The sequence below is a fragment of the Tamandua tetradactyla genome, chromosome 6, assembly GCF_023851605.1.
Source record: "Tamandua tetradactyla isolate mTamTet1 chromosome 6, mTamTet1.pri, whole genome shotgun sequence".
Lineage (NCBI taxonomy): Eukaryota > Metazoa > Chordata > Mammalia > Pilosa > Myrmecophagidae > Tamandua > Tamandua tetradactyla.
In genome coordinates, this window is record NC_135332.1 from 171,809,593 (window position 1) to 171,834,215 (window position 24,623).

At 42.5% G+C, this 24,623-nt stretch overlaps 1 long non-coding RNA gene and 1 pseudogene across 2 annotated transcripts; one reads left to right on the forward strand and one right to left on the reverse strand.

Annotated features, from left to right (window-relative positions):
• Positions 1 to 458: 458 nt before the first annotated feature.
• Positions 459 to 6,757, forward strand: LOC143686889 (dynein light chain Tctex-type 1-like; annotated as a pseudogene).
• A 707-nt stretch (positions 6,758 to 7,464) lies between these two features.
• LOC143686504 (uncharacterized) lies at positions 7,465 to 24,389 on the reverse strand. 2 transcript variants are annotated; one of them, XR_013177204.1, is made up of 5 exons: positions 24,080 to 24,389; positions 23,641 to 23,739; positions 14,740 to 14,842; positions 9,618 to 9,677; positions 7,465 to 8,015 (listed from the first exon to the last, which is right to left on the reverse strand). It is a non-coding gene; the product is annotated as an uncharacterized LOC143686504 (long non-coding RNA). The 2 variants fall into 2 exon arrangements; XR_013177205.1 differs by lacking the exons at positions 23,641 to 23,739; positions 24,080 to 24,389 and adding an exon at positions 19,197 to 19,696.
• Between the last annotated feature and the right edge of the window lie 234 nt (positions 24,390 to 24,623).

Sequence of the window (24,623 nt, forward strand, 5' to 3'; positions counted from 1 at the left end):
TTTCACATGTGCTCAAGAGGTCTATGCCCAGAATTTGGCATAAATGCTGTTTTCAGAGAGTCAATAACATAAGAACAATGTTTACTAGAAGGGCTGTATTTTCAGTGTCCAGACCTTGCTATTAGAAGATCCTGGGCTGAGGAAAACAGAGAAACTCACTGACCATCCCAGCCTCTCAGTGTGGCTTCACCTATTTGCTGCCATTGGCCAGTTCCTCTTGCAATAACCACACAACTCCCCTACGCCTCTGTGTTTTCAAGCTGCTGCAATATTTCTTATACCTGTTCCTCCAATACAGCCCATCCTCCCCAGGGGGGATGCCCCAACAGGAAGCAGTAGAAGGCTTGGACTCTGCTCTAGCTGGACTAAAGGACTGTGGTTGGAATTGGAAGGTCAAACACCCAGAGACAACTGCTTGTCCAGAGCATACTCCTGGGGCTGCTGCCCTGGGAGGCAGTATGCTGCAGGGGAAAAGCAAGGACTCAAGTGATTTGGAGTCAGGTGAGTGCGGGTTTGAATCTCAGGTCGACCACTTACTGGCCATGTGACCTGAGTCAGGTTGAGTGATCTGTTATGCCTCTAAGATTACATTTTGTAATGTACCTAACAGACCTCTGAGAAGTAATAGGTGCTCAATTAGCTTTAACTCCATGCCATCCCCACTTATATTTTCTAGCCCCTACCTCTCTCCTGCCCACACCCCAAAGGTCTCAAAGCACTGGGGTTGAATGGGATCGAGGATAATGAGGTGACTGAGAAGGAGAAGCTTACAAGAAATGATTTTCTCATGGAAGGACTCATCCACCAAGGTCCTCCATTGCCCTTGAATTTAATTTTTCTTTTATGCATAGAGAGGCAAAAGGCAAGAAGATATCTTAGTTTCTGAAGGCTGCTATAACAAAGTACCACAAACTGGATGGCTTTGAATAGCAGAAATTAATTGCCTCACAGTACTGGAGGCTCGATACCCGTAATTGAGGTGTTGGACGAGCCATGCCCTCTCTGAAGTCTGCATGGGAGAGTCTGTTCCATGCCTCTGTCCTGGTTTCGGGGGGTGGCTGGCCTGCACTCCTTGGCACTTCCTGCCTCGGCCATACCTGTTGCTCTCCTCATCTGTCTGTACCTCCTCTCCCCTTATCATAGGGACATCATCCATGTTAGATGAGGAGCCCACCCTACTCCACCACGACGACCTCATTTTGACGTAATTCCATCTGATCTGTTCCATTTTGGATATAGGGTCAAATTCTGAGGTGCTGGAGGTTAGGACTTCAGCATATCTTTTTTGAGTGATGTGCCAGTTTGAAAGGATTTATGTACCCTAGAAAAGCTATGTTTTAATCCTAATCAATTTGTGGGAGCAACAGTTTCTTCTAATCCTTATTCAGTACTATAGGTTGGAAATTTGATTAGGTTATCTTCACGAAAATGTGACTTAATCAACTGTGTGTATTAAACTTGGTTAGATGGAGATGTGTCTCCACCCTTTCTATGTGAGTCTTGAATAGTTCACTGGGATCCTATAAAAGAGGAGACATGTTTTGGAGAGAATGCCTTTTGAAAATGACGAGAAAGCCACAGCAGAGCCGAGCAGAACCATGAGGCTGAGAGAACCACAGAGTCCACCAGTCAGAGACCTTTGAAGTTGAAGGAGAATGCCCCTGGGGGAGCTTCATGAAGCAAGAGGCTGGAGAGGAAGCTAGCAGATGATGCCATGCTCGCCATGTGCCTTTCCAGTTGAGAGAAAAACCCTGAACTTCATCGGCCTTCTTGAATCAAGGTTTCTTTCCCTAGATGTCTTAGGTTGGACATTTCTATAGACTTGCTATAATTGGGACATTTTCATGGCCTTAGAACTGTAAACCTGTAACTTATTAAATTTCCCTTTTTAAAAAGCCACTCCATTTCTGGTGTATTGCATTCTGGCAGCTAGCAAACTAGAACAAGTGAGGCAGTTCAACCCAAAACACAAATAAACTTTCTTTTGACCAAACTGTGTTAGTGGGTTGTTTTCTGAATTTAGAAACTTTTTAAAAAGTCATCTAATGTAGTATTCTATTGAGTCTCACATCCCATGTTCAAGCAAGGATTCCAAAGCCCAGGTATGTCTTAGGATATACCTTTTACCAAACAATCAAGGGAGGTGCCAAGAGGTCCTCAAGGGTTTTTACAAATATTAATCATTTAAAGTCAGAGCACTGATTGCCTTCATTTTACATATGAGGAAATTGAGGCACAGGTTGACTAAATAACATTTCCAAGGTCATCCAGTCAGCCAGTGCCAGGGCTGGGGCTTGAGCTCAGATAATCTGGCTCTGAAGCAGCAGTCAGCAAACTATAGCCTGTGGGCCAAGTTCAACCTACCAGATTTTGTATGGTCCCTTAATTTTAATTTTTTTCTTTATATTTTTAAATGAATATATTTTAAATAATATGTAAGTCCCTAAATAAAATCCTCATATTTACCTCTTGACCTTCAAAACCTAAAATATTTTTACACAGCCCTTCACAGGAAAAGTTTGCCAACCCTGCTCTAGAGCATCTTAACCACTGGGAGATATTGCCTCTCTAACTGCGAACTTGTTACATGTAATAGCAAAGACAATCTGCAACTTAAACAGTATCAAATCATGTACTGTCAGGCAGGATAGCTCCTTCATCATACTTTCCCACCACTGAAACTGGATCTGGGTAAGCGTGACCTGCCAATCTGTGACCACGGATACTCTGGGCACTCAGGGGATACCACCAACCAGAACAGGTGCTGGTAGAAGACACCATCTTCACCTGGAGATTTACAACAGAAATTTCCCCAGATAGTGCATCCAGAGCTACCCAAGTCTTTACATGGATGAAGTCCCCAGCCAAATGTCTTCTGGTAGGTTGTTGAGCCAAGTAGAGAGAGATGAGTCAGGTAGATACTCCAGGTGACTTTGGAAAAGTTCCTCACCCACTCCATTGCCTCATCTGTAGAGTTGGGCTGGTGGCAGAAGGTCATTACAGGTTTAACTGGAATGATGCATGTAAACGAGTTACTACCACATATCACCCATACTCAGCTCTCAATTAGTGGCTATTATACTATTATCATTACCCCAGAATGTCTTAACACTGGAACAAAGGAACCCCTCTGAACTTCAACAGACTCATGAACTCCTTGAACTCACATGCAAATTTTGTGCTTAAGATGCACTTTTCTGGGGAGACCTCCCTAGCTTATTTCAGATTCCCTAAGGGAACAGGGACTCAAAAACGTTAAGGATGGCCCTACTCTGGCGAGGTGGAAGGGGAGGCACCACACAGGAAGGACGGTGGAAGATTGCCAGGCTGCGGAGGAGACTGCTTTTGCTGTTAATGAAGTGACCAACAATGCAAAAAAGGCTATAGAAAGTGCAATTGATGGCAAAGCTTATCAACACAGCAAAATGAATCAGTGGACCACAGATGTTATAGAACAAAATTTAAGCCAGCTCACCAAGCTGGGGAAACCATTTGAATACATTTTGACCTGTGCCATCATACGAAAGAATGGAGCTAGATAACACACAGCAAGTTCTTGCTTCTGGGACAGCTCTGTGATGGGAACTGCACTGTGAGATGGAAAACAAGATCATGTACTGCATAGTCAGTGCCTTTGGACTCTCCATTTAACTTTCTTGTCCAACTTATGTATTTTCTCTTTTTGCTTCAGTGTTTCTATTCCCTCTTCTAACCACCAACTCTGAATTCAGTGAACACCTTTCTTGTTCTCTATAAGTGAGTGTGTGGGGTTTTTTGTTTGCTTTTTTGCTTTTGTTTTTGTGGCACTCTCAAATTGTAGAGAAAAAATTAAAATGTCTGCACGGTTATATGAATGGCAGTCCATGAGTCAGATGTGTAATTCACTGTAAATAGTCAAAAGCTTATATTGCCTCTTGTCTTAACTATGAATATTTCTTTCCAAGGGTGCTAAAAACAGGTATCTGCTAGTGTGAAATCTTCTCCACTCTGAAATGATTCAAATACACTAATTTTCCATACTTTGTACTTTTGTTAGAATAATAAATTATTCAAATTAAAAAAAAAGTTAAGTCAACACTCTCCCAACCATGGCAAGTTCCGGAAGATTCTCAGTAGAAAGATATGTGCACAACTAGGGATATTCTCCCTGTGCACGGCATAGGAATGTGTCCACTGGTACTTCTCTCCCCTCCTCAGCCTCCATGCACAGCCTCTTTCTGTTCTCAAGGACTCAGGGAAGGAGAAATCACAAAGTTTGGGGACTTGAAGGTCATGGCTCACTCACAGGGCACCTCCTCAGAAAGAGATCTTCTCTAGCCAGTCTTCTCTCCTCAGCCCACTCCTTGGTGCTACTCAGCATTCACTGGCCCCTGTAAGTTCACTCTAGTGCTCTGTTTCATTGTTATCTAAAATTTAGTTTATTCTATACTTATTTGGTGTCTGTGCATTATCTCTGTCTACTATTTGAATGTCGGTAAGGACAGGGACGTACTTTGTCTTGCTCATGGCTGAATTCTCAGCATTTGACTCAATAAATAGGTGAAGAATGAATAAAAGGGACCAGAGTTTCTCAGGAAACTTTGATCCAGCTTGAAGATCAACAGTAAATGGCAACTTGAGGCTCTTAACTGTCCATGGTCTGCTAAGCATCCTGCTTGTTGAAGGTTGCCCAGCTTCAGCCACAGACTGCATCAGTATGCACAGGAGGCATATTTTGTGGCAAAATAGGAAGAGTGAGGGTGTGCCCATGGTAAAATAGCTTGTGAGTACTGAGCACGTTATATCCAGGATGTTTGACACCCGGGCTTCCTACTACCAATGGCCGTTACCCAATGGCCAGTCTAAGCCTTAGGAATAGAATGGCTGTCATTTTGGAACCAAAATCTTGGTCTGATTAAAGGATATCTGTCTAAATTGAGACTATCCTAAAATAATGTCTTCTTTTTCTTCATTCATTCAACCAGTACTTAATGAGCATTACTGGACATGAGACACTAAAGACTAAGCCATGATTTAAAAAAAAACAACAGACCAATGCCTGCACATGTAACGTTTATATTTGAGTGGAGGGTTTAGGAGGCCTCCTCCCCCCTCAGTCACATTCCCTACAGCCCCTCATCTCTGGTTTAATCAACCTACCCAACTTAGCATAAGGGAGTGCACCTGCATACACACTCTGCCCACACAGCATCAAACACCCCATGCCTAAGGCGGTCGTTCTCAATCAGAGATCAGTTTGCTACCCAGGGGACATTTGCCAAACTCCTATGAGACGCTTCGGCTATCACTACTCGGGGTGGGGGATGGGTATTACTAACGCTGAGCGGGCACAGTCCAGGGATGCTGCTAAACACTCTATAGTACACAGAACTCCTCCCACAGTGAAGAGTTACCTGGTCCACAGTGTCCAGAAGGCCAAGGTTGGGAAACTCTCAACTATAGTCTAGGTCTAATGACCAGGCCCAGTAGGAGTTATACTTTTCCCAGGTTTTCTTAAATGATGTTCGGCACATACGAGACATCTGGGGTTTTCCTGGCTGCCCAGAACCTTTTGAACATTCCCATATCTGAAAAATTTCCCACCTCACCAAGGGAGAAACAAGAAACCCACTTTCTCATCCTCCCTTGCAACATTTGACCCGGGCTCCACCAATCATGCCCCATGAAAAAAAAAATCAATGAGAAGTCAACAAGATGAGGAAGCAGATGCTGAATGAGCACCATTTTTTGGCTAGAGCTCACCATTTTTGAGCACCAGTTATGGCCAGTTTTCTGGAGCAGCAGGGGGTAGGACTTCAGGCATAGTGAGTCTGGAATGTGAGCTGCAGTATTTGTGCTCATTAAAGGTGAGGATGTTTCTGCTGAAATATTCTTATGATATAATTTGGATGTGGTCCTTGTCCATAGGGCTTCTGAGTGTGACTGCCTAGCTATCTCAGAGATATGGAAAGCTACCAATATTCTTTAACAAGTTTTTTTTCCTGTTTAAATTCACTAAAAGGGTTCTGTTGTCTGTGTAGACTGTCTGATAATACTGAACAGAAAAGTGTTCACTGTTGATCTCTGATCTGAAAGGGAAGTACTATACCATTCATTTAGATCTGATTCATTGCTCTCACATCAATCACCTAATTTGGGGGTGAAAAGCACCTTGGCCACTGACATAATAAAATATCCTAGTGTGTACTGCATTAAAAAAAAAAAAAAAAAACTTGCCATGAAGATTTAATAACCTCATCAACACAAAAAGGAGAAACCTCGTTCTCAGCCCTATAAAGTAGCTGATGTGTCCAGCCAGCCAGGAATTTCTCCTGGCTGTAAAGGCAACCCACGTGCTTGTGTCTCTGTTTTGCAAGCACAAGAAATGGGAATTGTTAGCCACCTATGCATCCTTTCACATCAAGATAAAAGAGAAGGAAAGAGAATGAAAGAATGTGCATGCAAAAAAAAAAAAAGAAAAAGAAAGAAACTCCATAAAGATTTTAAAGCCAGATTGCCTTTGAGCTACCTTGAAGGTTAGTTCAAGGGGCTTATGATGTCTGGCTTGCTGAAGACATGCCCTACCACATAAATGGAGACAAGACAGCCCACTGACAAGTGCCACTTTCATCTTGTTTCTGCCACTTTGAGAGGCAGTATGGGAACAGGCTTGTGCTCACAGTCCATGAAGAACTACGAGTGTCCTAACGGGGTTGGGAGTCTGCACAACAGCAGAGTCCCCCAGCAGCGACACAGTTGTCCAAGTAGTGCGGTCTAAAATCATGATCATACTCAAGCAAGGCAACCAGTTATCTTATTTGTGCCTGGTATGTGCCAGCTACTCCCTAATGTTATCTCTAATCTCCACAACAATCCCTTAGGGCAGATATTAGTGCCATTTACTGGGGAAAGAACTAGGTTCTGGGAGGCTTTACCTGAGGTCCCACATTAATATCTTAGTGGGGTTTGTTCGGTCCAAAGCTAGTCATGTTTTTGCAATTTCATGATTCCCCTCTACTCCCCTTCAAGCCCATCCTCCAAACTGTCTCCTCCACCCCTCATATTCGTGAATCAACACTTCCCTCCTGGTCATAGGATCACTCACTGTCCATCTTGTCCTACCAGCAGCTACAGTGCTTTGAACAGAATATGGAATATCATTAAGGGCTCATGAAATGAAATCCAGTTTCTTGTCCTGGCCTGGCACCGAACAGACAACCAATGAAAATTGTATTTTCACATTCACTTCACTTTTCTGTCTTGAAGAGCCTGACTTAGAAAGGGTCTTTGGGCTACCTTTAAAAGTGCATAGAAAATGTTTCTTTCCTTTTGAGAAGTGCTTGCTACTGAGTGAGAACAGGCCTTAATCCCTGCCTCTATGTAATAAGAGTGTTACACAAAAGACTTGAAGAGCCCTTTCACATAAGAGAAATATTTATTTCCACCACCACCCCCAAAAATGTTTTTTACTGAATCTATGAATATTCTCCTCAAACCCACACCCAAAAAAACACATGCGTGTGCACACACATCAGTTTATCTAACAATTTTGGCCATTAGCTCAATGTATAAAAAGTTCCTCCCCCTGAGGGATTGGTACAAATATGCTTCTGTGGTCAAATGTTCATCCTCTCCTTTGCCTAATCATAATCCTGCAGTAGGAAGTTAATAGGGCCAAGAAAAGGGAACTGGGATGAATTGTATTAGAATTTTGTTCCTAAATATTTAGTCTTCCCTTCCCTTATATATGTAAGAGAATTATCTATCCCTGCACAGTGCCTGACATGCCTCTGTGGGATGAGCAGACCCTCCTGTCCCACTGACCATGGGTTGGCCACTGGTCTTGCTTTGGCTAATAGAGTGTGGGTGAGCATCATGGTGTGTGCATGTCTCAGAAGAAGCTGTAAAAGGATTGCCCGGTTCAGCTCCATCTCTGGCTTCTATCTTCTGCCATGATACTAGAATGTTCTGGATAAAGACTGTTCTCTTGGTCTTGACCCCGCACTGAATGATACTGATACAAATCTGCAGATGACCTGAAGTTGGCATAGAACAGGAAAGAGAAATGAGCTTTTTAAAGGTTAAGCTTTTGAGATTTGTGATTGCTAGTTTCTGCAGTATAACCTATCAGAGGCTAACCAATACAAGGATCGTATCCCAAATACTTCATCTGTGCTATATCACAAAATCCTCATAACAATCCAGCTTTATCTCCATTTGATAGAAAACAAAAAACTGAGATTCTGAAGATGAAATAAATTGTCCAAATCAATAACTAAAAAGTGGTAAGGCCCAGATTTAAACCCAGTCTGTCTGGCTTGGTTTAGCCCTTTCTGATGCCCCATATTACTTCCCAGAAGAAGGAAAGCCTATGTGTGGCACCACTGATTAACTTCTTTGCCTGGATTTCAAGGCCCTGCATAATCTGATTGCTCATGGCCTTTCCAACCCTGTACTCTTCCAGTCCTCACCAATGTCTCATGTCTCATTGCATGTCTCAGAATGCAATGAGACATGCAATGAGACATGAGAACTTCCTTCCTAGAGAGGAAGTTCTGTCCTCTTTGTGCTCTGCCACAATTTCTAGGTCTACTTCCAGGCCTGTTGTGCTCTTCTGAAAGGTATGTGGTTCACATTCTTAAAGCTGGTTGGAAACCTCGAGATTATGTAGTCCAATCTCACTGATTTCAGATCAGACCCAGAGAAAGATCGCCATTTGCTCAAAGCTCATGAGAATCAGAGTGAGGACCTGAGCCCTGATCTGCTAACCAAGGGGAAGCTAACCTTGGGATTGCTCCATTTTTCTTCCCACCCTAAAATCAGTCACCTTCAAGCTCAAAGAAAGCAAATGAGGTGGGAAGGGGTGACAAAATCAAAGCAATATCACTCAGAGGTGTTTTCAAACTATTTCATAAGGTTTTTAGGAAGGAGACAGAGCTGACCACTGAGCCTGTGGGCCAGGCTGTCTTCTGCCCTAAAGGAGTCCAACAAACCACTGAAGAGTAATAGCCTACAGCTCTCGGGCTTTAAATTTATACAGCACCTTTCATCTCTGAAGCTGAAGGCTCCTTTCAGACATTACCTCATTTCCCTTCACAGAACGCCACCAGGCAATGGCTCCAAATATTGTACCCACTTTACTGATAGAAAATTAAACCTCAAAGACAGTAAAGGTTTTCTCAGAACCAGGGAAATTCAGATCCTAAATCTGCAAAACCAGGGCCATGGCTTAGAGCTACCAATGAACGTAGTCCTGTTAAATCCCACCCTAAGTCTTAAGAAAAATTGTCTAGAAAAGAGACAGAAGCAAGAGAGAAGAGCAGACTAGTACTTGTTGAAGACTTGCTATGTGTGAATTTTCCTATGTAAAAAAATATCATTAATGCTTGGCATCCATCCTGTTGAATATGAATTATCCTCCTTTTACAGAAAAGGAGACTAAGAGAGCTCGAGTAAGTAGGTGCTCAAACTGAAAATAGCAGAGCCAAAATGGGATCACAGCTTTCCACAACCTCAAAGCCTGGGTCATTGATAAAAATGTGCTTGGAATCTACAGAATACCTAGTATTTGTACAACATGGTTCTAGGCCCAATGAACATGCAATGAAGCATGAGATGAACACATGGTGAGAACTTACTATGTATCAGGAACCAGAGATGAAAACACAACTTGGGCATTCCATCCAGGAGCTGACACTCTATTGGAGAAGAGAAAAGAAACACATGAAGGATAGGGCAGACACCATTGTCTCATTTATTCAGCAATTATTCATTGAGTACCTCCTATGTGCCAGGTGCTGGACTCCATGTGGGAAAGTCAACAGAAAGCAAAAACCACCCTTGCTGTCATCCAGCTCATGATGCATAATAGCGATAATAATCCAAGGAACGTGGCATATTCAACAAGTCAGTACAGTCACAGAAGAGGGAGGGGGCCTTTAAGTTTCAAGTGTTTTATCTTAAAAGTAATACATACCAATTTGATGTTCTACTGTGTAACATATCAAGGTTCATTTTAACATTATTATTTATTTTCAATTCTGCAGTTACATTGCTTGCCTTTTTCACCCTTTTTTTTTTGTGGAACAATCAGGAATTCGGGATGTGCCCATGTTGACTCTGGAGCTTAGAATAAATCCTGGGTCACCAAGCTATATTACCAGATACACAAGCCCAAATTGAAAGTGCCTCACACATAGTCCCCTTCCACTGGGGCTACTGTGAGTCAACAAACATGCATTCAGCATCTCCTATGTGTTAAGCATTGTTCAAAGTGCTGGAGAAACAAGAACAAAACAAAACAAATGGTCTAGTGGAGAAAACAAACCAAGTCTGAAATAGAAACAAAGGGACAAAAAAGAGGGAGACACCCAACCCAAATGAATCAACTCCAGTTCTTTTTATATTTGCACATTTCTAAGTGTTCAGCAAATGTTTTGGCTGATAGAGCCATGCTACTTTTGCCGTAATCTTGCAGAATTTCTGTTCCTTGGAAAGCACTGGGTTACAGCCAGCCTTGCAGCTCCATGTAAGGACAGACAGGTTGACCTATTCTTGGCTTGAGGCTTCTGGTTAATCATTTCTAGTAGGCTGATCCAGTCTGCCATGCCCCCTCCACCCCTCCCCACCCCTGGCCCCACCCAGTCTGCCCTTTGGCAGCACCTACAGGCATGGGCTTCCTCCCTCCCAAGCAAAGACACTTTCTCACGCTGGGATTTATGGATTTCTCTGCTTTTGACTTCTCTGGAAGTTAATCCTATTACCTTCTGGGTTGGACTGACAACTGCCAAAGAAGGATTTCCTCACACCCTCTGGGAAGGGACCCTCTGGCTGGGGCTTCCTAACACCCTGCCACAGCCTGAGCAATTTAGAACTCAGCAAATGGATCATCACATTCTATCTGCACCCAAACCCTATATTTTTCCCTAATATTTATGAAACTTTGGTCTTCCTGCATTTTCTACTGTCACATAGATTCACAGTCAACTTACATTTACTGGGCACTTATGTGCGTGTCCCTCAATTTTACAAATATTACTGATAGGTATCTCCAGATAGCCCTGGGGCATAGATTATTGTGCCATTTTGTAGATGGGTTCCCTGAAGTTTAAAGAAACTACTACCTTCTCAGTTACTGAACAGTGATGGAGCCTCCATAATCCAACCTGGGTCTTCAAATTCCAACCCTAGAGCTCGTCCCTCTGTCTTGGTATTGGCCAAACTTTGCAGTGATCTGGGAAGATACACATTCTGCAAATCCATTTCAGAGGCCCACTCCAAAACCTAGTGACAGGGGATCTGACAACTCTTAGGCAGCTAGCCCAGCTGTTCCTGCCAGTTGGAATTTATGAGCCACTGCAGGACACCACATGCAGTTTCATCTGAAATGAATTCTTTTTAAGCTTACAAAGGGGCAGCAAAGTGAGGAGCGCACAGGGGAGCACATCTCTTCCCCTGGTGTCCACGAATGTCTTTTGAAAAGGCTGGCATCACAGGACGCAGGCACATCATCAGTTATTAGCCACCAACAGTTACATTTGGGATAGTTTATTCAGCAGTCATTAGTTTATTCAGTGCCAAGCCATACACTGAAGAAAAAGACACAGTGCTTCCTCCTTGTAAATAATAATAACAATGACTTGCAATTGAGGAGGTACCATCAGGAAGACATGTGGAAAGTGTTATGGAAAGAGGAAAGAGAGAAGTCTTTGAATAATTTCTGTCTGTGTTCTTTGGAAGGGAATGTGGGTGGGTGCACAAAAAGGAAATCTAGTTGGGATGGTAATTCAAGAGAAGGACAGATATTTCAAACTTCTTTTTGTTGACTACTCTTCAAGCTGGTTCCTCTGGCATAAGAAACATTAACTGGATAGAATGGACTCCAACAAAGGCAGAGATAAATTGAAATGTATTTGGTTTATTTTACCCATGAAATTCTGGGTGGTTTGAGATGTAACAGTCCTCCAGCTTCTCCATACAAAGCAATTTTGAATCTCACATTTGGCCTTGGAAGACTGGTTGACTCTGCTTGAGATATCAGAAAATGACTCCTCTACAAGAGGGTGGAACTGACACCAATAAACCCACCCAGAGTGAGTCCCTGCAGAGAGGCCATAGTATTGGTACTTGGCCAAAATGGAGCATCTGTTTTAGTCCTTTTATGGGTCACAGTTATGATCCCAGCAAATTATGAAACAGGTTTGTCTCCTCCTCACCCTCAACCTCCTTCCACTTAGGAGCTTATTGACTTCCCACCCCCTCCCTTCACCCCTGAATGCAGAAAGAACTCTGCATCCAGAAGCATCCTTTTCCCTGGCCAATTAGACTCTGGCATGTCCCTTGCTTCCCCAACCCCAGGGCTCCTCCACTCACTCCATTATACTTTGTTTGTGAGTGCTATCCCATTCCTCTCCAATCCACCTGCTACCAATGTCCTCATTCTAAAAAGTTCATCTGTCCAGGCCCCTCCCTTATATTACCATCTACCATCTGCTTCCTGAGCTTGGCACATTATAGCCAAACTCCATCCCAAATAACACCTGGACCATGCACCATTCATGCCATCTCCACTGGGCTACTGCTGGAAAGCCTGACACAGTGTGCTTCTTCTTAAATTCTCCATAATTTCTCACATGCCATCTCTCTGCCTGGAATGGCACTCAATACTGGGAGAACTCTTATTGAACTCTGAGCTCATGACCACGTCTGTCTTGTTCCAGCTTTACCCCTAGGGCCCAGCTTAATACCTAGCAAATAAGCAGGTGCTGAAGCATATACATTGAGTGAGTGAACATGAGAGAAAATGAATGAATCTTTAAAAAGCCAGCACCTTCTCCATGAGACCTCTCCTGGCTGTGCAAGGGCCACTCCATACCCCTTTCTCTGTGCTCCCCCAGCACTTCACATATCCCTCCGCCATCACCCTTATCACTCCACATGGTGTGGAGCACTGCCTCCCTTATGGGGCACAGCGTCTGGGTCATATTTCTGTATCAACAGCACATAATAACCATACGATGACTACTCCACTATTTATTTAGTTTTAGGGACCCTTTGATCAGCCACTTTCCCTGCATTCCCTGCATCACCACCTTTCACTTTAACTTTCTTAACTTCCAAGACTTCACTCCTTTACCCTAGTAATTCTGCCTGAAATCCCTCTCCTGTACCCTTTTCTCTACTTATTTAAACCCATTACTCCTTGCAGATAGCATCGCCTGACCTGTCTCATCCTTTGGACCATTCCTCCTGTGACTCCAAGTCACACACCAGTCTCTTTGACAATGATAATGACCAATCATCATGGCTACCATTTTTGAGCATGAGATTGAGTTGGAGGTGCTTTGTTTATCACATACATACACTTTTATACCTGCCCCAACATAAAAATCTGCAAGGTAAGAAACTGAGGCACAAACAAGATAAAAACCTTTCCAAAAGGCATGCAACTAGTAAATGATAGAGCCAGTATTTTAACCCAGAAATCATTCACTCATTGAACAAATATTTGTTGACCATCTGCAAGATATTATTTCCAAACATTGACACTTTGAGGTGTAATAATTCAGTAGGCAATTATAGCCACTTCTGTTGTTAAGACAAAAAGAAGGCAGGCAAAGGAAGGAAATCAGAAGGGATTACAGAATAATTGACTCATAATCAAAAGTCAGGAAAAGAGGAAGAGAGGGGAGACAAGTTTCAGTTTCAGGTGAGATTTCTGAAAGAAAAGTTATTAGGGAGTAGCTTCCTTCCTCCAGGGCTCTAGGTTGAATGAATTCCCTAAACCTAGGAACGAGTGTCGAGACTTGTTTTATTGGTAGCTACAAAAGTAGGTTTTAAAGGATCAGCAATTTGCAGATTCCATTTGGATATGTCATGCCCATCTTTCATTCATCGCACCACAGAAGGGGAGAAAGTGAAGTCCTGGATTTAGAAAGCCTAGATATTGTGAAAGGGGCAGCCTGGGATTCCAGCGAACATTTTTCTAGGACTAAAGTGGCAATCTGCCCTGGACAGGGGGTTATCTCTTTCTCCCATCTTCTGGGCCCTTAGGTAGCTGTCAATTAACCCTTTCAAGATGTAATCAATCAGTGTTAGTCCTTGACTAAGATCACCTGCATTTGGAATTCTCTTTTTACCTATAAATCCTCTTCAGAGGCTTCCATCTCATCAAAGACAGTCTGCTCTATTCTTTTTTTCACCTGCTTAGTGTCCAGCAAGGCATCTAGTATTGAGCTAAAGAAGAGTTTATGGGAAAGAAAGGAGAAAGCGAAGGAGAGAAAAGAAGGAAGGAGAAAAAGAAGTTGATATGCCTGTCTGGTATTTTATAAGCTGGCATTAATGAAATACACATAAAATCAAGAGTTCTGGGTTCAAATGCAGTCCAGACACTCTCTGTATGTCACTGGACCCATCACACAGGTTCTCAGAGCCTCAACTTGTTATTCTGGGAAATGGAAATACTAGTGTCTACCTCATCAGATCCTTGGCAGAATTTAATAAGACAATGTGCTGGGCAATGTTTATAAATTTGATATGCTAGATGAGTTAAAATTTCTGTTGAAAGATGGTTTGAGAAGATTGAAATGCTCTCCAACACTTCAAGGAATTACGGTGAAACCAGAGATGAGACCTTTACCAGAACACGGTTTGGTCCCACAGGCGCCATGTCCTCTTCAGGAAACACATTCCTCGCCAGGCTGGATGTTTAAATAAGACATGCTTGGAATGTGGCTCAGAAGGGAGAGGATTCCCACCTACCGTTGTCGATAGCAACTCCCCTCATGTTTGACAGTGTCTGAATTCAGTCACTTCCACCAACACTTTCTGAGCAACTCTTGAGTGCGCGGCATTCTGCAGCACCCTGATGAGGAACAGAGGGCAAAGATACCTAAAATTTGCATCCTCCCACCCCTACCCCAAGAAATCCACAGTCTATTTCACATCCCCAAGCCTCAGTTTCCCCATCTGCCAAACAAGAGGCCTAAAGGAACGCCTCCAACACACTTTCTAGCAGGCTATTTTGCAGTTCTATAATTCCCTAATGCCAAGATTTAGGGGTAATTGTGACAACCTCCTTTTGCATGATTCTTCTGAGAAAAATCTCTGCTACCTCATCAAAGAGAACTACCCCACCTGAAGATAATCCTAAAGCTTCTATTTGTCCCATTAGGCATCCCAAATTTCCCCAAACATTGGCATTTATATAATTCAAAAAATACATTTGTTTATTTGATCCTCATTACAACCTGCACGGTAGATAGTCTTTGACCCCTTTTACAAAAGATATAATTGAGCCTTATAGAGATTATATTATTTGGCCAGGCCGCACAGAAAGGAATTGACTGGGCCAGGATGTAAAGCCTACTTTCTGTTCTGAAACATAATTTTTTCCATCCCCTCTATCCTCAAAAGCTCTCTCATTGGAGTGACTGAAAAGCATGGGCACAAGGAAGCCAAATTAAGCCAGAGGAGCCAGATAAGACAATTCCAAATACCCACAGATCTCCTTAAAGCACACAGGAGCCTGGAATGGGTTAAGTCTTCCCTGGCTTAGTCCCAACAGACATTAAATTCACCTGTGCTTGCTCTGAAATAAATCAGTGTCCCTTTCTGCTGCTGCTGTTGTCTGGAAATAATGCAAATGCAATGGGCCTGCACTGACATTGTGCTTCCCTGGAAGGATACACATAATAAATTGTCCCTTAATACTGTTAAAGAGACATTTTGCTCTTACTCAGGAGCTTTTGAGGTTGGACCCGCCTACCTACCCAGCGAGGAGGGGGACGTGGTATCTTGTCACTGGACCTAGTAATTCATGTGGCCTCTTTTTGCTCCCTGGCTCACTGCACCCACTAGTTTGAAGATGCATTCCCCAGTCCCCATGTCAAGTCACAGGGCTCACTGGCAACCTAAATTGGTTTCCTCATATGTGTTCTGAATTTATGCTATTTTACACATTTATATGCTTATTTATTTGGATGCTTGGAGGCCAAGAGGAACTGGTGTGTCTGACCCATGCCGTTCATCATTTGGAAGAATGCCAAGCTGTTTCTGCAGCGGACAGAAGGCATTGGTCTCCCCTGCAGGAAGCCACTGCTGCTCCTTAATTGTTTGCTAGAGGAAGAATCAAGGGTAAAATTTAAAGTGCATGGCTGGCTGAGTTGCGCTAATTCATCAAAGCAGGCTCCAAGTCAGTAGTCAGAGCAGGCAGCAGCCCCTCGGCACCACCAACTCAGAGGGGAATGGAAAAGCCAGCAGACCTTCAAGCAGATGAAATCATCAGCAGGCAGCCAGCAGTGCCTGAAAGCCTAAGAGGGAGGTGGCTGGGACTCATGCGCTCCCCCAGGCCACATGGGGACACACCAGTTGTCTGTGACCCAGTTACTTGAGAGAGGAAGTAGGGAAGAGAACCCACAAAGTGCTCACCTGCATGGGGACCCCCTTCCTTAAAGTACCCTGGTGCTGAGAGAACAATTAACTCTTAGTTTGACTCTCTTCCTTGTGCTTAGAGTGGTTGCTTTGTGTGCTGCTTTGGCTTGTTTGCAAAACAGTAAAAGAAATCCACTGAAGTCACTTAAGAAAAAGTGGATTTTTCAGGCATAGACTGCAGGCAGGAAGTAAAATTCAGGTTTATGAGAACCCAGAAATGGGAACTGGAAAGTTTTCAGAAAATCTGTGAGGTGAGCATCTCACCTACCTTTCTCTCTCCCTTATTACCCAGTCCCTTACCTGTGCAATGCTTCATTTCCTACTTCTCTTTAAAGAGCACTCTTGCTTTTAGGCATATGGTCATTCATTCATTTAATCAATACTTACTCAGTCTTACCAGGTGCTGGCATTGTTCAAGGTCCTGGGGATGCAGCAATGAACAAAATAGATAAAGTCCCTGCCTTTGTGGAATGAACATGGTAGTGGGGGGAGGGGAGGCAGGGAACAAACAAGATAAAGAAGTAAAATGTACCATGTGTCCCAGAGCAGTGAATGCTTAGAAGGAAAGATGAGTCAAGGAAGGGGGAATGAAACGCTGGGAGGGTAGCTGGGACTTTGAGCAGGACGGTCACAGAAGGCCCCATTGAGACAGTGGGTTTTAAATAAAGCCTTGAAGGAAGTGAAGCAGCCAGCCCCCACAGGCCTGGGGCCAAACCCTCTGGGCAGGGGAACAGCAAGTGCCAAGAACTTGAGGGGGCTCAAGGGGCAGCAAGGAGGCCACTGTGATGGGAGAAACTAGTTAGACATGAAGTCATGGAGGTGGGGGCACAGATCACAAAGGACCGTGTAGGTCATAGGGAAGGCTTCAGCTTTCACTCCGAGGGGGCTGGAAAGGTGCCAAAAGGTCACGTCAGGCTGACCCATCCACTCCAGTGGAAGTCCCTCACCATGGGCTTGTTTCAGAGTCAGAATCCTTTTGTTCAACTTGTTGCTAGAAGAGGGGACCCAAGACACAGTGGCTTATGCTTCTAGAGTTGTCATGAGTCCTCAGGTTTTCCCAGACATCAGTCCAACTAACCAGGCCAAAGTTCCACCTAGTGATGACCAGTGAGGCCAGTGTCCACATATGGAGGTGTTTTATGTGGACACTGCCTATTTCTCTCAAGACTCAGAGAAGTTGGGGGTCAGCTAGTTGGGGTTCAGGAGTTTGGGTGACCAACCATTTCTTAATCTCTTTCTCTCTCTATCTCTATCACTATCTCTTTCTCTCTCTCTCTCTCATCTGTCTATCCATCTCCATCTCCATCTCTAACTCATCTATCTCTATCTTCCCCCATCCCAACCTCCTTAAACTGCTTGTTAGAACAGCAGAGGGTATGGAAGAGATGCCCTGCACATTCTTGGGTCTCACAGAATCTTTGTTAAGTGAATAAATTGGCAGGTGCTAGTCAGAATATCAGAACCTTAGGAAATAGAGATCCTTTCAAAACAATTCTGATTCCCAGAACAATTTTCACATAAGACCTTCACATGGAGACAAAAATGGACTGTGTGTTCCTTCATCAATCCCCTTCCCCAGAGAGTCCTTAGAAGTGGCAGAAGGCCCCACATGAGTCGTCATGAGCACTTGTGAGGGTTGCCAGTCATGTTACTATTAGTAGATACCATACTGATGTGTGGGCACTTTTTGGAATAAAGTAGAATAAATTAAAGAGTAATCCAAAAATATCATTATTCTCACTCTGTAGTATTCCCATATGCTTTTGTGAGTGGGAGAGAAGGAACTGAATTGTGGCTGGAATGTCAGAGCCGCTCATAAACCGAGGTGTAAATCATACATGGACTCTTCCATTTTGTGACTAGTGGAAAATAGTGTAAGAGTCACTTCCATGGGGAGCAAGAGGGTACTTATCTGCAAGGCAACTGTCATTTCCTTCCCAGATGCCTGCCACAAGGACAACAATCCTTTCCTAAGAACAATTTCAAAATTGTTTACTGTGCCATTCTCATAATTATATGCAAGGAAGTTACCATCTGTAGTTCAGCAGTGGCTCTTCACATGGAAGAGGAAATGACTAAATATATATTTACATAGTTCTCATGAATATGCATTTCGTAAATGCACAAATATGTACAATTACTTGATAGACTGTTTTGGTTCTGATCTTTCGAATATTTAATACAACCGTAAATGTTTAATTCATATTTACTGGGTTGATTGAATAGTTCCAAATTATTCTGAGCCTCACTGGAAACAAGATGGAATGTTTCTAGCTTATTTGTGCACTAGGATTTGGCCAGGGGACCCCATACTGACTGACTGACTGATTATTTTCTTATGAAGCAGCTGGTGAAAATGAACTTGCTAGCCCATAGCATGGAGGGATGGCACTGGATTTAAGTCCTACAGTGGTCTACAGGAGTCCTTGTGATTTGGTCTCAGTGTTATCTCTCTGCATCTCCTTCTCTGCCCCTCATCACTTAGTCACAAACCAGACACATTCCCACTTTAGGGCCTTTGCAGCACCTGTTCTCTGTGCCAGAATGTTCTTCATGCCAGCATCAAGCCTTGGACTCACATGTCTCTGCCTTGTGTGTTCTCCCTTAACCACTCAATTTAAAACTGCAGCCACACAACCTTCCAACACTCCTGATGCCCACTGAGTTCCTCTAATTTTATTTTTTCCATAGACCTCACTTTCTCATGTACAATATCACTTACAAATTGTTTTAGCTTCCTGGCTGCATTTAAACAAATGCAACACATTAGGAATTGATTGGCTCACGGTTTCAGAAGCTAGAAGACTGGCTTCCTCCTGGGGTCAGTGTCTTCAGGCTAGCCAGCAATCTGTGGGAGTCCTTGGCTTTTCCATCACGTGACAATGCACATAGCAATGTCTTCTCCTTCCTATTCTGGATTCTGTTGACTTCCAGGTTCCAGCTGCTCCCTGGGGCTTCTTTTAGGTCCAGTTTCCTTTACTTATAAGGATATCAGCCATTATAACACGAATTTATAATGTTTATGATGATTTATGATTTAAACATCACAAGAGCAGAGAGTTGTGTTTTATTCAGTGATGTATCCCAATGTCCTAGAATGATGCTGGCACTTAACAGCTGCTCAATGAGCATTAGGGAAAAGCATGAATGGAAGTTAAGAAATCTAGGTTCAAATCCAACTTTGTTACATAAAGCAAGTCCCAGGCCCTTCCCTGAAGACTGCCTTGTTTTCTCAGCTGTAGAGTGTAAATCATGCGACCTATTTCACAGAGTTATTATAATCCTGAGATGAACTACTGTATGCAAACAGTTTGATTCATCAGTGCAATCTGAATTTGAATTCAGCTAGGGTAAAAATGCTTTATAACCCTGTTCATTAAATTGTTAATTGAGTATTATAAAGACCATTCAGAAGATTTACATAATTGTTACAGAACTATGTTGAGCAGATTATTCGTGATATTCGCCCTAATCTGTATTTTGTTCCTTCATGCTTTTTTATATGACAAAATAAACTCCCAAGTTATTTTGGCACCATACTGAGATTATAAGTGGAGATTAATTAATTTCAAAGTACTGTAAATCTGTTTCAAGTGAATTCTTTGGCGAAATGAATCCTGGAAGTCATCAAGCAACAAGGATCTGAAAACGATTATTCGAAGAAATGGTTCTTCATAGGGACACTAAAGTAGATATTTGGGAATGTTATTAGGTGCTTGAAGCAGTTTTAAATTAATTTCCCTTTAACCTATTAAATGGGGAAATTGAGTGCCATAGTTAAATAAACAGAATAGCTAAAAAGTCTATTTTTCACGTTTTTAAGAATCACCATCCACCAGAGACTTCTTTTACTAGAAGCACTTAATTCATTCATACTCCTCATTAAATGAGAATTAGATAATGTGTTTAGTGGTATGCCTTGTATGTGGTGCTCAAGATGGTCGCTTCTGCCAGTATCACCACTGCTATGAGTATTATTATGAATCTATTACAACGATTCTAGAATGAGCAGTGCACATGTCGTTGTGAAGAAGGCATAACACCTGCCCTCAACAGATGAGTTGAAAGAGATGCATGCGCATTTTCCTATAATAAAAAGGAGCTGTAGGAGTGTGGAGAAGTAAATGATTTGGTTCAACCACAAAAGAGGGATTGGAGACGTTTTCTGGGGAGGTAGTATTTAAGTTAGGTTTTGCAAGCTAAGTAGAAGTTCAACAGATGGTGAACAAACCAAGGTGACAACATGAGTGAAAGTAGGAAGACATGAATACTCAGACAATTTATACAAAAAATAGGAAGTTGTTCATTATAATGAAAGCAAAGGATAGGTGGAGGGAGGCAGGAGCATAAAAGGTGATTTGGAACTACATTATGAAAGATCTTGACTGAAATTCAGGCTAAGGAATAAATGTACCTTGATTGATTCAAGCCTCTGACATATAGTTTTCCCAGAGCCCTAGTGTTAATTTCCCTAACACAGAAAATGCTACTAGAAGTGGGGTAACTTCTGTTATTGGAGGAAGCCCAGAGCCTCTCGAAGATGTCCTTAATGAGCTCAGCTGCCTGTGGCACAATAGTAGGGAATTCTCAGGTAAGCCTCCAGAAGCCAGGAGCAGAATTCCATGTCTGCCATCCGCAGGTACACAAGCATCCACCTGCAACTGCCAGCAGAGAATAAAGGCTTTACCTTCTTCCCAGTCTTCCAAAGGCCACAGAACCCAGGATAAGGGGAGCATTCAACAAATCCTATTCATTATCATTACTCTTCCCCTGTGGTGCTATTTAGGACCATTACCAGACTCTCAGAAATACATGATGATACGTTTTTTCATGATTTTTCTAGGGCCCCAGGACCAAAGATACCCTGTAAATGGGGATGCAGTGCCCACTGGAGGGAACTAATGGCTCCATTGCCAATAATTCTGGGAAGAAACTCATTTTTCCATTGTGAAATAAAAGACTTGGGAATTGAGCCCTAGGTTTAGGAAGAATGGAAAAGTTACCAGTTGTCAGGGGCTGACACCAGGTGCTTCCAAATGGGTAAGCCTAAGTCACAGGACAGCCGGGACGGAGCTCCGTTCTGATGAGAGAGATTGAGACGGGTCTTGCCTGCATGGTGCTGGTAAAACATTCTCTTTGTTATCCCTGAACTTCTGCAGTGTCTTTCTCGAAGTGACACAGCGCTTCTCTTGCCACATCCAGCCTCCACCCTGTGTAGGGGGTAATACTGGAGAAGGGCTTGTGGATGAAAGAGGCAAGAAGAAAAGAGCATCCATTCCTCAGTGGTGGCGTGGAACTAATTTCCGCCTAACTGGTAGTGGTGCCATCAGGTAGAGGAAAGCTGGGGCCAGCAGAGCGTCAGTGGCAAGGATGTCTGGAGTGGGGGGTTTTGGGGTTGAGGCTAGACCAGAGCAGAACAGCCACCGAGATCGCCCCTGAGCCCAGGGGAAGCCCACCTACCAAGTGTCCATAATGTGCTGGGGTCGCACCTCGTTTGGAGGGTAATTTCCAGCAACGGCACTGGTGTGGGAGGGCTTTGCCATCGTACTGTGTACTTGTAAAATGAGGCTATAAGAATCTCCCTCAGAGAGTGATATGAAAACTAAAAGAGCTAAAGTAAATAAAAACTGACCCATCTATTAGGGCAAGGAGGAAGTAAAAAGAGAGTAGGAGGCTTCTCATTAGCAGAGGATTATTTTTAGGGTAATGCTTACCCAGACATTGTTCACATTCAGTCAAAAGTCAAGAGTAGTTATAAAACTTGGCTCATCACTGCAATATGAGAGAAAGGGCACTTCAAAATGCAAGCTACTGCAGCAAGCATATTATGCAATAAAAGTATTAGGGAACACTACATCTCCTTGGGGTAAAGTGTTGCACACACCCAACAATGTCAAATAGGAAAAGAAGTTACAATGACTATAAAAAAAGAGTCAATGAAGAGACTAGGTCCAAAAATGTGTATTTTGAGCAGTTTATGAGAAACTGTGAGTTAACCTAGTATATCAGCTCAAACCAGAATCAGAGGGTCACTTAAATGCAGAAGAGAGTGATATATAGATTACATGGGAGAAAAAGAATAAGAGAGAGGCAGAGGACATAAAAATAACAATATTGGGGCAGGGGGTACACCCCAGAATCAGACAAAGATATCACCCTAATTCTCCTGTATACAGATGCCACCCTTATTCTGGTAAAGAAAATGGGTGATAATTACCAGTATTTGTATTTTGTCATATGTGTGTGTGAATGTTTAAGGTGATGTTTAGTGAACTGTAAATAGCATGGGTTTAGTTCTGCTCAACTAATCCTATATGTCGTAATTATAAAGCCACAAGTAAATACAAACCCTTCAATTATCAGGAACAGATATCTGATCCAAGTGGAACCAACTGACAATTGCAAGCAAAATCCTGTTGCCCACAAGAGTGTGGGGAAAGAAGTACTTTCATACCCTCTTTGTGGCCTTATAAGCTGGTTAAAAAATACACTTCTGAAAAGCAATTTTGCAATTATGTGTCAAAGGCTTTAAAAATGTTCATAACATTTATCCCCCCACTCTCTTCTATCCATCCCTGCGATGCATCTGCTTTGGGAATGCGCTCTGCTGAAATACTACTAAGTCCTGGAGAAGCTAATATAATTTGTACTACCAGGTATTAAAGAGCACACTATTTTTAATGATGAAAAATGAAAAACAGCATATATATCCAATCATTATAGGTATGGTTAAACATATTATGATGCTTCCTTTTCAGGTTTGTAGAGATACAATTTATGTAAATTTTATAAGTTTTGAAAAAGGTGTACAGTTGTGTAAATATCACCACCATCAAGTCATAGAATACTTCCATCATCCCAAAATTTCCCTTAAGTCCCTCAAGAGTCTCTGCTCTCCTCTCACCACCAGGAAAACTACTGATCTGATTTTCTCCCTGTAGTTTTGCTTTCTCCAGGTCATCATATAAAGTGACTCATACACTATTAGCCTTTTGGGTATGGCTTCTTTCTCTTAGTGTAATGCATTTGAAATTCATCCAAGCTGTTGCTGAGTAGTAATCTGTTGCACAGTTGTACAAAACTTTGTTTATCCACTTACTATTCATTTTGGTTCCCTAAACATTTTTCTTTTTAAATCATTAAAGATTTACAAGAATTATAGTTTACAAAGATAGTATAGAAAGGTCTTGTATACCTTTCACTCAGTGTTCCCTGATTGTTACATCTTACCTTACTATAGTAAATCTCAAAACCAGGAAACTGACATCAGTGCAATGTGTGTGCAGAGTCCTATGCCATTTTGTCACATGTAGATTCCTGTAAGTATCACTGCAATCGAGAAACAGAAACGCTCCATCACCACAATTATCTCCCTCATGCTAACCTACATAGTCCCACCCCCGGCCTTTACTTCCTTTTACCTCCCCCATCAGTAACACGGTTGCTCTAAATATTTCCTCCATATACCTAGGAACCACATCAGACACTTTTAATGTTTGCGTCAACCATCAAACAGCATAGAAAACCCAAGAGGAGAACGAAAGTCTACTGTTTTTACACATATTTTTTACTCTTTCCTTAGTTTTGTGTCTTTGCCCTTAAGTCCTTTGTTTCCTTAGTTTTTTTTCTTCCTAATGTTCCAAGATTCTTTCTTTCATCATTCACTTACTGTTTAGAGGACTTTCTTTAGAGAACTTCCTTGGCTGGTGACAAATTCCCTTAGTTTTCCTTCATCTGGGAACAGCTTTATTTCCCTTTCATTCCAGAAGATACTTTCTCTGGTTATAGAATTTTGGATTAAAGTTCTTGTTTTTCAGCACTTGAAAAATATCATGCCACTTCCTCTAGTTTCCTTGGTTTCTTATAAGAAATATGCTGTTATTAGAATTATTTTTCCCCTGTAAGTTATGTCATTTCTCATTGCCTTCAAGATTTTTTTTCTTTACCATTGCTGTTCTAGTCCGCCAAAGCTGCCAGAATGTAATACACCAGAGATGGATTGGCTTTTAATAAAAAGGGATTTATTTAGTGAAAAATGTATAGTTCTTATGAGGAAAGGTGTTCTTTCTTACATGGGAAGGCAATCTCTGCTGGCCTTCTTTCCAGACCTCTGGGTTCCAACAACTTTCCCCAGGGTGATTCCTTTCTGCCTCTTCAAAGGCCTGGGCTGAGTTGTGAGTGCTGAGATGAGGTATGCTGAGCTGCTTCGGCTG